Source organism: Callithrix jacchus, chromosome 6, assembly GCF_049354715.1.
Source record: "Callithrix jacchus isolate 240 chromosome 6, calJac240_pri, whole genome shotgun sequence".
Lineage (NCBI taxonomy): Eukaryota > Metazoa > Chordata > Mammalia > Primates > Cebidae > Callithrix > Callithrix jacchus.
In genome coordinates this window covers 8,347,810-8,361,350 of record NC_133507.1, presented here as the reverse complement: position 1 = coordinate 8,361,350, position 13,541 = coordinate 8,347,810, and the positions used below count along the sequence as shown (strand labels likewise).

Below are 13,541 nucleotides of genomic sequence, written 5' to 3'. Positions count from 1 at the left end.
CCTGTATCTGAGAAGATGCATGGTTTGTAGAAACAGGCAAGTCTGTTAATTGCAGGATGAATGGCTCCGGCCACTGTGAGCCCATCACCCTCTGATCACCCTCTGATCAGATGCCACAAAGGAGATCTTGAGGAAAGAGTGAGTTTACTGACATCTCATTAATTCAGCCCCAGCAGGTAACAATGAAATCTAACTTTTCTAGATACCATGGGTTATCCCTGTAATCACTCAAACTTACAAATGAGCTTTTTATTGGAAACATTTTTATGCTTAACTAAAGTATTCAAAGCACAATTTTTCATTTTCCTTCAGACTCTGGGTCCTCGCTGTGGAAGATGGGTCATTGCTTGGGGTTGCAATCAGGATGACACCAGCAGGGTGCCCAGTTGGCCCCTACAGAAAAATGGCTGTAGGTCACCACATCTTGCAGCCTCACATGCACTCGTAATGGTCCTTTGTAACCATGTGGACGAAGCGATTCACAGCGGCACACGGGGATCAATTACAGCGAAATGGCCGAGGCGAACATCATCCTAATCAGTTGAACTGCTTCAGCTCAGCTGACACATAATCAATCACGTCATAATCCATCTAGTGAAAAGTTTGCAGAAGCTAGGAGAGAGGGCTGGAGCCACATCCAGGAGGGCAGAGGTTTGCACCTGTCTCTTAACCTTGGGCAGCTGCAGATCTAGGTCGTGGGGCCAATGTTACTATATCTGCAAGCTCTGGCTGAGTGTACAGACCACAGCCCTCTTGGAGTTACGGGCTGGCTCCCACCCCACCATATTCCACGTGGGACTTGAAGTGGCAGCCACTTGTTGCCATGTGCCTGGGGCCCTTACCCACCAGGCAGCCCTTTGAGCTCCACCGGCTGCACTGGAAAACCAGATTTTAAACAGACAGCTATGTGCAAGTGTTTGCAGCTGGCGGGCCATGCTTATCTGTGGAAATGCTGGCATTGGCACTGTTCTGCTTCCGAGGCTGCCTCCGGGACCTGGAGAGTTGACTCAGTCCTCCCTGGCTGCTGATGCCCCTTTAGGGATCGAGACTAAACCCAGAGCCAGGAGCTGCAAAGCTGAGGCCCGAACCCTGGCTCTTGGTGACTATCACCCTGGAGGGCCCAGTAAGCCGTGAGAATAAGACAGGTCATTGCTACTAATACCAGTAAAAGCACAAAAGGTGGAGAGCTTCCTGTGTTTGTGAATTAGAGTGGATTATAAATATCACATGAGGAGATCTTGAATTGTGTTTTCACATAGATCATGTCATTTGCCTTCCCATGAGGTAGCTTCTGATAATCCCTCCATTTTACAGATGAAGATACTGAGGACTTGGGTGGCTACAAACCACGCTGATGTATCCGAGTGCTCTGGGGCCTCGGCTTCCCACCACGCTGCCACCTGCCTCCCTGTGAGCCGCCTCTCCTGGCCTCCTTCCACCCCCCAGCTGCCGTGTCTGTGCTTGCCTCCTTGTGCCAGCCAGGACTGTCACCTGCAGCTTCACTCATCAGGGTTGCCCACCAGAAAAGACCTTTCAGTGTCTGATTTCATTATCTGCTTACAAAATAATTTCATGACGATCACATCAAAAATTAGCTGACTCAATTTTCCTCCAAGAACTTCCTTTCTTACACAACACAACATTAGCTGCCCCCATATCCATGACACGCTGGGGCTGATCCCAAAGGGCCAGACCAGTTAGGAATGGCATTTGGCTGTCAGGAGCAGACTGCGGCTTAAACAAGACAGAATTTTATTTCTCTCCAGTGGGAAGGAAGGCAGAGCTAGGGTGGAAGCTCCCCGTATCCTTGGGGACAGCAGATATTTCTCATCTGCCTTTCTGTGACAAACACGTCCCTACTCCAGCCTGAAAGAAGGGGGAGAGCAGAAACGGGCAGAAGGACACATGCTGCTTCCAAAGGAGTGGTGTGTGCTGGCCCCATCCAACAAAGGAAAACAAAACCAAAACCAGAAACCACACACGGCCTCTCTTGGTGATGGGTGTCCCGGTGGTCTTGATTGGTGGGCTTCAACGGGCTGGGGTTCCAGCACGATTCAGCCAAAACCTCTAGTCCTAGGCCTATGGAGCAAAAGGAGGTGAAGATGAGTAGTTGGGAGACTGAGAGGAAAAGGAGCGAATGTGGCGGCTGTGGTGACCCTGATACTGGTGACTGCAGGAAGCAGCTGTAACCCCTGGACCAGGGGAGCTCGGAAGAGGGGCTGGCGCTGTACCTCTGAACCCAGCATGCTGAGGCTGGGAGGCAGAGGCCTTGGCATGGCCAGGGCGTGGTGGTGGCCATGCCCATCCTCTGCTGCCAGAGCAGTGGGGCTCTCCAGGGCACCTCTTTGTGTACCCACAGCCAACAGCTCTGGGCAGTTAGTGGGAAATTAAGTCAGAAGCACTGAGGCATCAGACATACACACGGGCAGTATCCCCCCAGTTGCTAGCTAGAGACACTGACCTGACCTTTTTTGGTGATGGATGTTCCGGTGGTCTTGGGTTGGTGGGCTCCAACAAGTCGTGTTTGGAGCTTAGCACGATTCAGTCAAGATCTCCAGTCCTGCAGCCTGGGACCTTGACTTGGTAAACATGAACACATCTGAGACCCCTTGAGGGACTGGACCTAAGTGTGAGTCTGAGTTCCGAATGTTTTATTAAGCCTGTCAGCAAAGTGAGTGCTGCCTGTAGGAGGCCGTCTGTGGGAGAGGGAAGAGCTGAGTCCAATGGGTCTCTCCTGGAGCCAGCTCCAGGTCCACCCTCTCCCCATAGATGTCCTCCTGCGAATGAAAATCACTCAAGACAGATGACAGGAGGGTCCTTAGCCTGAAGTGATGACAGCTGGCTCCGGGCCAGGTTCTAGACACAGGCTTGCGGGCGCACGGTTCTGACACCACCGCCATTCTTGCAGGATGGTCTGGGTCCAAACGGGAGCCCCTCCCAGCCCAAACACCTGCTTACTCCATGTTTTCACATAATTCTAATTCACATCAATGAAGTTATTTCATCAAGGGCAACTGAAGTTATGGTTGGCCACTTTGGGTAGCTTTTTTTATTTTTTAAATGGAGTCTCACTCTGTCGCCCAGGCTGGAGGGCAGTGGTGCAATATTGGCTCACTGCAACCTCCACCTCCTAGGTTCAAGCAATTCTCCTGCCTCAGCCTCCTGAGTAGCTGGGATTATAGGCACCCACCATTACATCGGGCTAATTTTTGTACTTTTAGTAGAGACAGGGTTTCCCCATGTTGGCCAGGCTGGTCTCGAACTCCTAACCCTAGGCGATCCACCCACCTTGGCCTCCCCAAGTGTTGAGATTACAGGTGTGAGCCACCACACCAGCCACTTTGGGTGACTTTCAACATAGACAAAATAGTTATTTTGAGAGGCATCCTAAAACACATAGAAAAAGAAATCCTGACTATCGATGGCCTGCATTCTGTAGTTGGCATCAGGAGACTTCTAAACTCAATTCAGATTCTAAAATTATCTGCCTACGTTATTCTGCCCAGGTCGGAAAAAGGTTTCTGTGATAAACTCAGCCTTGTGCCTGAGATTTACATTCCAGGTTCTTCTGACCTCCTTCGACTGACCATTTGCCGGGAGAGGCAGAGCCTTGCTGGGTACGTGGCACGACCCTAAAAAGGACACAGGTTAACACATCCTTGAAAACACAAACGGCACAAGAAACTCTTTCCACAGGAACACTTGTCAATATTGCCAACAAAAGAAGAACTGGAAGTAAATATCCCATCCTAATTTTAGAAAAAGAAGAGCTAGTGGGGTCTGAGGGATACTGAAGGGGGCTCCAAGGAGGACTGTAGCCGGCCCCGTCTCACCTTCTTTCCCCCTTCTTTTCCTCTAGCTCTGGAAAGGCTCTGGAGGTTAATTATAGCAAACGGTATTTTCTAAAAATGGCCTCCATGCCATTTCTACTTTCGTTGCTTTTCCTGAATCTTCCTGCCCTCCCGCCTCCCAGTCAGAGCGGGAGTTTCTGTCTATTCCCCTTGGCTTCGGGTGGGCCTTTGTAGCTCACTCAATTAATGGGCTGTGGTAGAAGCGATGCGGCCTGGCTTCTGGAACTGGGTTAGAACAGGCAACACCGCGTCCACATGGCCAGCCAGCACGCTGGAAGGCAGCCCAAACCAGACCCGTGCAGAGAGACCACACAGAGAAGCCCGTGGGGCGGGGATCCCCAGGCAGATGACTGATGAGCCTTTGGGTGAGTCCAGCCCCCATCCTCTGAGTCTCCCAGCTGCGGCCCCAGGCATCACAGAACAGAGACAAACCATTCTGCTGTGCCTGTCCAAATGTCTGATCCACAATATCTGTGAAAATATGTGCTGTTTTACACCACCAAGCTTTGAGGTAATGTGTTACACCACCATAAAAATCAGAACATTAAGTAATGACAAAAATGTTCCATTATTATGTGCATACTCTAGAACTAACTAGCCCAGATAAACAAATCTCCCACAAAAGAAAAACAATACATATTACAAGGTCTGTTAAAATCCATGGCAGATACTGTCCTAATTGGTTACAGAGACCTTATATAAATGTAAAATATGATAATGCCAAGTTTCCAGAGGATAGAGAAAAACATTAACCTTCTTGTTATATGTTGATTCTTTTCTTTCCAAAGGAAAGAAGTTTCACTGTGACTTTCATTAATGACTTTGGTCACTAGGTTGCCAAAAATTAGACTATTCACAGCTTTTAAACATGGCTGGAAAATGCTTTAAAAATCATTCTGTAAATATAGAAGAATATATTTTTTAAAAGTTCATTCAGTGTTCTTGGTAGATGGCTTTGTAGGCAAACTAGAGTGAGATGGTGATTTTGAAACATCCCATTTTCAGACATTTTATTTCTGCCTCCATGTGGGATGTAGAGAGCTGCAAAGCGTAATAAAAAAAAATCTGGCTAGTGTACCAAAGTTATCATTTTTCTGGAGTCTATCAAAGATCTAAGGTTTCAAGGCAATCAAATCAGCAGAATTCCAAAGAGGGAGCAGGCCCTCCAGGGGACATGAGACACCTGACGTTTCTCATTTTTGGCTAAGCACAGGAAAAACATGTGGCCACCATTAGGGATGAAGCTGTCAGATAAAATGTTAGTAAATCGGCCAGGCGCGGTGGCTCACACCTGTAATTCCAGCACTTTGGGAGGCTGAGGTGGGCAGATCACCTGAGGTCGGGAGTTCGAGACCAGTCTGACCAACATGAAGAAACCCGTCTCTATAAAAAATAAATTAAATTAAATTTAAATTTAAAATGTTAGTAAATCACTGAAGGTCAAGTGTGGCCTAGGATGTTTAGAATAGCTGGGAAGCCCAGGGAGTCACACTCACTCACAAGAAGGGCTCTCAAAAGACATATTAGGAGTGGGCAGGAAACTGGGACTGCTCCTTCGGCGGCACAGGGTGTGCAGGACAAGGTCAGCTGCTGTTGGAGGACATGAACAAAGCCCCACCCACATGCCCCCTAGATCCTTCCTTTCTAGGCAGTAAAAGCCTTCAGACATTGAGGAAAGGGGACCACCTCCCACACACAGGGCACAGGAAAAATCCATGCTTTCATAGAAAGAGTAGAAGCAAAACCGGAAGAGGGGTAGGAAAACTCTAGCCCCAAGGACACAGGAGAAAATCCTCTGCTGCTGTGGGAAGGGTACATGTAAACGCTTCCTAGTTCTGGGATAAAATTAAGAAGCTATTCAGGGCCCAGGATCCTCTACCAATACCAACCGGAAGTCTGCTACTGGCGAGGGAGGGGAGGGCAGGGAACTCCTGTCCAAGACCAGTCCCAGATACGAGGCGGAATTTAACTGCCATAGGAAGGAAGAGCAGAATTGCTGAGACCGCCCCACCCTGAGGTTTATGTCTGGCTAAGAAGGAGGTTGCATCAAGACAGCAAAGAATCGCTTGAACCCGTGAAGCAGAGGTTGCCGTGAGCTGACACTGCACCATTGCCCTCTAGCTTTGGCAGAGAAGTGAGACTCCTTCTCAAAACTCAAAAAAAAAAAAAGTGGAAGATGAAGAGAAAAGCTCGAAGATAGCAGAGAAAAGCTCGAAGATAGCAGAGAAAAGAGGGAACATTTCATGCAGAACAGCAAAAACAAGGATTACAGGACACTTCTGATCAGAAACTATGCAAACCAAAGACAACGGAGTGACATCTTTAAAATGCTGAAAAAAAGGGGGAAAATCTCTCAACCCAGAACTCCATATTAAGTTAAAATATCATTTAACATTAAGGTAAAATAAAAACGTTCTCAAATAAAGATTGAGACAATTAATTTTTCAATTTGTTTAAAGAAATTTCTTCAGACAGAAGGAGTGTTTTATGATCACCTTGAGGGGCAGGGGATTGGGCCGCCTCTCAATGGAATAGTTTAAACGTCAAGAATGATAAGGCCACATGCACCGAGAAGATATGAAATGTTTCTTGCTCATGCCCCAGGACTTTCTGAAGAGAAAGGGTCAGGTGCAAGTCAGTACAAACAGTAGGGGTGAAGCAGAGTTTGTGGACCCGGCTTGTATTATGACTAGGGGGCAGGACTGAGGAAAAGATTCGAGCACAAAGGGTGGGACTTGGGTGGTTTGAACTTCCGGCTGGCACCAAGGGAAGAAATATGCAGGTCCCTGCACTTGGAGGAGGAAGGAGGTTTGAAAGCTACCAAAGGTCAAACATAAAAAATGGAGTCTTACTGATTATTACCTGGAATGTGACAGCAGACAGAAGTTCGAGTCTATACCAGGGGTGTCCAGTCTTTCGGCTTCCCTGGGCCGCGTTGGAAGTAGAACTGTCTTGGGCCACACATAAAATATGCTAACGCTAAGGATAGCTAATGAACTAAAAAAAAAATCTCATACTGTTTCAGGGAAGTTTATGAATTTGTGTTGGGCCACATTCAAAGTCATCTTGGACCTCATGTGGCCCATGGGCCACGGCCAGAAAAATTGGGTTTACACAAAGAAATGAAGAGCATGAGAAATAGTAAAAAATTGAAGTAGGTATAAAAGACTCCTCTCACTTTTATTGGAGTAACCACATTTCATATTATATGTCCCACTATTTATAACCAACTGGATGAAATCCGTAAAGCAACCATCAGAAGACTGACAGGCAGAGAGCAGAAGGTGAATTAGCCAGGGATTTTGAGACATGAAGAACAACCAGGTGATGAGTTCCTGGTGATTACTTCCTTCCCGTATATCTTCATCTGAGTACCAGAGATGCCCACACTCAGAAACATCAACAGGCACGAAAAACAAAGGCTCCAAGAAAAGCTTGCTTTCTCTAGCCAAAAGTATTGATAAAGAGCAGCCCTGAAAGACAGAACACATTCTACTCCAGATGAACGCCTCAGAAAAAGCTACACCTTCCTCCATCCCCACCCAACACTACAGCTGCAGGGGCTGAGGGCAGAGCCCTGTAAATCATCACTGCCCTCCCCTAATGATCAGGCACCCTTCCTTATCCCCACTTGGAGGATGGTCTTGGAGACTGTATTAGTCTGTTCTCACTCTGCTAATAAAGATATACCTGAGACTGGGTAGTTTATGAAGGAAAGAGATTTAACTGACTCACAGTTCTGCATGGCTGGGGAGGCCTCAGGAAACTTACAGTCATGGCAAAAGAGGAAGCAAACATGTCCTTCTTCACATGGCAGCATCAAGGAGAAGTGCCGAGCAAAAGGGGCAAAAGCCCCTTATAAAGCCATTAGATCTCGTGAGAACTCACTCACTATCATGAGAACAGTAGCATAAGGTAATTGCCCTTATGATTCAATTACCTCCCACTGGGTCCCTCCCATGACACTTGGGGATGATGGGAGCTACAGTTCAGGATGAGATTTGGGCGGGGACACAGCCAGACCATATCAGAGACGGTGGGTAGAGACCTGTTTGCACATTTCTGTCCTGCACTGAGAAGAAAGAACACTTCCTGCATAGCAGTACTTGGAGCAAACTTCAGGGTGAAGCCCTTTCAACTCTTCTGATCCTACACTAACATGGGTAGAAGTGGCATCCCTCCCCCCATACCGATCACCGTGGAGACTGTAGCGTAACTCCTGTCTACCATCCCTCCGCTGCACGAAGCAAATTGCTCCTCTCCCACTCCACAGGTGCATAGACTGTGACTGTCCCCACCAGGCACAGGGCAAACAGCAGCAAAGAGGCAGCACCCCTCCCCTCCCAATGAGAGCAGGCGTGAGCACGATTACAGAGAGGGGAGAATCTGTGTATTAATTCTTCGGCAGACCCCCAAGCAGCCTATGCAGGACTAATAAGGGTCAACATGGTGAAACCCCATCTCAACTAAAAATACAAAAAATTAGCTGGGCATGGTGGCGCTTGCCTGTAATCCCAGCTACTCAGGAGGCTGAGGCAGGAGAATTGCCTGAACCCAGGAGGCGGAGGTTGCGGTGAGCCGAGATCGCACCATTGCACTCCAGCCTGGGTAACAAGAGTGAAACTCCGTGTCAAAAAAAAAAAAAGAATCAACACATGAAAAGATTGAAGAACTGAGCCACACTGTCAAATACTGCCGTCATTTCACATTGCCCTCTGGGCAACACTTCAGCTGGGAAGACCAGGGTAGCAGACTAAATGGGCATTGGAATCCCAGCCCACAAACGTGTACTAGAGCATGCATTCTTAGCCTCAGCAGGCTGACTGCCTGCTCAGAGAACATTTAAATAGGAACCAGAACTTCACAACACAACGCTCAAAATGTCCTAGCTACAATCCACACTCACTCATCACATTATGACCAGGGACGTCTCAATTTAAATGCAAAAAGGCAACCGACAGACACCAACACCAGATAATACAGATGCTATAATTATCCAACGAGGGTTTAAGGAGCCAACAGAAAAACGCTCCAAAACGTAAATAGTAGCACTGGGTGGGGGGGAGGGGGGGGCGGGGAGGAAAAAATAGAAACTCTAAACAAAGGAAAAGAAAAGTTACCGCAAAACTTACAACTGAAAAATAAAATATGCGAATAAAAAGAAACTCACTGAATGAATGGGTTGCACAGCAGATGGAGATGAAATTAGAATTAATGAATCTGAAGCTAGATCGATACAAATTATCCAGTCTAAATAAGAAGAAAATAAGACTTTAAAGTGAATAAAACTTCAAAAATTGTGGGACAGTAACAAAAAATGTTTAAAATTAATGTGGTCAGAGCCTCAATGGGAAAAGAGAAAGAGTGTGGGACCCTAAAATATTTGAAGAAAAAAATCCTGAAAATTTCCCAAATTGGGCAAAAGGCATAAGCTGACAAATTCAAGAGATTAAGCAAACTCCAAGCAGGATAAATCCGAAGAAACCCGTGCTCAGATACATAACAGTCAAATGTCTGAAAACTAAAGACAAATTTGAAAAATTTGGAAACAATGATTATTCCCTACAGAGTTAACACTACTCACACGACAGCATATTTTCCAGCAGATATCATGAAGGCCAGAAGGACGTGTCCTAACGTTTTTCAAGTGCTGAAAGAGAAAGAAAAACTGTCACCCAGAATTCTATATTCGCCAAAACTAACTTTCAAGTATGAGGGTAAAATCAAGGTATTCTCAGATGAAGAAAATCTAAAACAACTTGCTGCCAGCAGAACTCCCTTAAAGTTTTTTTTGCTAAAGGAAGTTCTTCAGACAGAAAAGAAATGATAACAGAAGGAAATGTGGAACGTTTGGAATGAAGACGAGACAAAGAAAGGGCATCTCACTTTTCTATTGCTTTATATCCATTACTAGAAACTTGGAAGCTTAAAACAGCACATTGTGGATCAGTATTCTGGGTATGGACAGCACACTGCGGGTGAGTATTCTGGGTATGGACATTGCGGATGAGTATTCTGGGTGTGGACAGCACATTGTGGGTGAGTATTCTGGGTATGGACATTGCGGGTGAGTATTCTGGGTGTGGACAGCACATTGCGGGTGAGTATTCTGGGTGTGGACAGTACATTGTGGATCAGTATTCTGGGTATGGACAGCACATTGCGGGTGAGTATTCTGGGTATGGACATTGCGGGTGAGTATTCTGGGTGTGGACAGCACATTGCGGGTGAGTATTCTGGGTGTGGACAGCACATTGCGGGTGAGTATTCTGGGTGTGGACAGCACATTGCGGGTGAGTATTCTGGGTGTGGACAGCACATTGCGGGTGAGTATTTTGGGTGTGGACAGCACATTGTGGGTATTCTGGGTATGGACAGCACATTGTGGGTGAGTATTCTCGGTGTGGACAGCACATTGCGGGTGAGTATTCTGGGTGTGGACAGCACATTGTGGATGAGTATTCTGGGTGTGGACAGCACATTGCGGGTGAGTATTCTGGGTGTGGACAGCACATTGCGGGTGAGTATTCTGGGTGTGGACAGCACATTGCGGGTGAGTATTCTGGGTGTGGACAGCACATTGTGGGTATTCTGGGTATGGACAGCACATTGTGGGTGAGTATTCTGGGTGTGGACAGTACATTGTGGATGAGGAGTATTCTGTGTGTGGTGTAGCACACTGTGGGTGAGTGTTCTGGGGGTGGTGTAGCACACTGTGGATGAGTGTTCTGGGGGTGGTGTAGCACACTGTGGGTGAGTATTCTGGGTGTGGACGGGTGAGTATTCTGGAGGTGCTATAGCTCCTTCACTGTTTTGGGGTCTCACCAGGTTGCAGTACAGGTGCTGGTGGGACTGTGTTTCTTTCTGGATCTTGGGGTCTTCTTTCAACCTCATCTGGTTGTTAGAAAAATTCAATTTCTTGCAGTTGTAGGAGCGAGGCCCTCCGATCCCACAGGACACCCACGGATTTTGCGATGTGTTCCTCAGTAAGGAGTTCCTAGCAGACGATCTCACTTCCTCAAGGTCTGCTGTGGTTAGACGACACCCATCTGCAACAACGCGGTGTAATTCAGCACTGCACTTTTTTCAGGGTGATGTTGGTAAAGTCCAACAGTGAGCTGAACATGTGCCCCACCCAGACCTGCAGACTGTACCCCAAAGAATAAGAGCTTAAAAGAAAAAACAATCAGACAGTTCCTACAACATAGTGTCCAAGCCGGGCGCGGTGGCTCACTCCTGTAATCCCAGCACTTTGGGAGGCCGAGGCGGGAGGATCACGAAGTCAAGAGATCGAGACCATCTTGGTCAACATGGTGAAACCCCGTCTCTACTAAAATTACAAAAAATCAGCTGGTCATGGTGGTGTGTGCCTGTAATCCCAGCTACTCGGGAGGCTGAGGCAGGAGAATTGCCTGAACCCAGGAGGCGGAGGTTGCGGTGAGCCGAGATTGCGCCATTGCACTCCAGCCTGGGTAACAAGAGCAAAACTCGGTCTCAAAAAAAAAAAAAAAAAAAAACAACCAACAGTATCCACATTCTCCAGTATACAATAAAAAGTTCTTATACCAAGAACCAGGACATTCACAACTTGATTGAGAAAAGATGATCAAAAGGTGTCAACATTGAGATGACTCCGATGTTGGGATTAGCTGATAAGAATTTTAAAGCAACTGTCATGGAAATGTTTCACTGAGCAACTACAAACACACTTAATACAAATGGAGAAGAAACAGAAGATATAAAACTGTACCAAGGGAAATTATGTAATACCAGTTTAATAATTGAAATTGAAAACTCACTGGTTAGGATGACTCAGTAGTAGACAGGAGATAATAGAGGAAAGAAAAAGCAGTGAACTCAAAAACAGATCAATAGAAATTTCCAGTCTGGGTTGGGCACAGTGTCTCACGCCTGTAATCTCAGCACTTTGGGAGGCCAAGGTGGGTGGATCACCTGAGACACCAGCCTGCCTAACATGATGAAACTCCATCTCTACTAACAACACAAAAATTAGCCAGACATTTTTTACAAATAAAGCCACTCCCTTTAGTCCCAGCTACTTGGGAGGCTGAGGCATGAGAATTGCTTGAACCCAGGAGGCAGAGGTTGCAGTGAGCTGAGACCGCACCACTGCACTCCACACTGGCGACACAGGGAGACCCTGTCTCAGCAACAACAGAAAATGGACAAAAACAAGCTAAACAAACAGCGCTTCAGTGAGACAATAACAAAACAAATCTAACAGTTGTATCATCGGAGTCTCAGAGGAAGAGGAAAAGTTTAAAATTGAAAAATATTTTCAAAAATTGGCTGGAAATCATCTTTTAAAATTTCTATTAGTCCAAAAGTAGGCCAAGAAAAGAGAAAAATGAGGGCAAGCAACAGGTGAAACGAATAAAAAACAATGAATAAAATGGTAGATTTAAATTCAATCATATTACTAGTGACATTAAACAAATGATCTAAAATCTTCAATTAAAAGTCAGAGATATCAGGGCGTGATGGCTCACACCTGTAATCTCAGCACTTTGGGAGGCCAAGGTGGGCACATTGCTTCAGCCCAGGAGTTCGAGAACAGCCTGGGTGGCATGACAAAACCCCATTTCTACAAAAAATAGGAAAATCAGCCAGGTATGGCAGTGCATGACTGTGGTCCCAGCAGCTCAGGAGGCTGAGGTGGGAGAATCACGTAAGTCCAGGAAGTCAAGGCTGCAGTGAGCCATGATCATGCTGCTGCCCCCACAACCTGGACTACAGAGTAAGACCCTGTCTCAAAAAAAAAAAAAAAAAAAAAAAAAAAAAAAAGCCAGAGATTGTCAGATTAGTTGAAAAACCAAGACCCAATATATGCGGTCTAAAAGAAATAGATAAGTCACAAAAGTAAAAGAAGGGAAAAAGATGTATCAAGCAAAAATTAATAAAAGTGGGAGTAGTTATGCTAATACCAGAAAAAATAGATTTCAGAACAAAGAATAATACGAGAGATAAAGAGAGACATTACCTGATAATACAGGAGTAAATTCATCAAGAAGACATCACAGGTTCTTCGAAAAATTAAACATAATTACCATACGATCCAGCAATTCTACTTCAGCGTATATACCCAAAATAATTGAACACTTGAAAGCGGGGACTCCAGTAGATATTTGCATATCAGCATTCATAGGAGCATTATTCACAATCGCCCAAAACAGAAGCAACTCAAATGCCCATGAGCAGATGAAGAGAAAAGCAAAATGTGCTGTATATGTACGACAGAATATTATTCAGCTTTAAAAAGGAGTGAAACTCTGACGCATGCTACAGTATAGATGAACCTTGAAGACATCATGCTAAGTGACACAAAATATTGTATGATTTCACTTAGATGAGGTACCTAGAGGAGTCACATTCATAGAGAAAGAAAATAGGATGTTGGTTGCTAAGGGTAGGAGGTGAGCGTTGGGAGCTGTTATTTAATGGAGACAGAGCTGCATGCTGGAAAAATGAAAAAGTTCTGGAGATGGATTATGGTGAGAGTCACACGATAATGCAAATGTGCTTAATTCCACTGAACTGCACACCTAAAAATGGCTAAGATAGTGAATTTCATGTTATGTATATTTTGTCATATTAAAAAAGGAAGACATCACAATCCTAATTGTGTATGTCTAAAATAGAGTTTCAAAATACATAAGCAAAAATTGATAG

At 45.7% G+C, this 13,541-nt stretch overlaps 1 protein-coding gene across 6 annotated transcripts in view; it reads right to left on the bottom strand.

Moving 5' to 3' along the window:
- Window positions 1-13,541, bottom strand: part of TM2D3 (TM2 domain containing 3) — a 44,850-nt gene that overhangs the window by 11,433 nt on the left and 19,876 nt on the right. For 3 of the 6 annotated variants that reach the window (XR_013536584.1, XR_013536587.1, XR_013536589.1), the window contains 3 exons: window positions 10,677-10,900; window positions 9,436-9,501; window positions 1,736-2,579 (listed from right to left, as the gene is read on the bottom strand). The gene's annotated coding sequence lies outside the window, so the exon portion shown is untranslated. Of the gene's footprint in view, window positions 1-1,735; window positions 2,580-9,435; window positions 9,502-10,676; window positions 10,901-13,541 lie in introns of those variants that run through there. The other 3 variants (XR_013536585.1, XR_013536588.1, XR_013536586.1) reach the window with 3 other exon arrangements.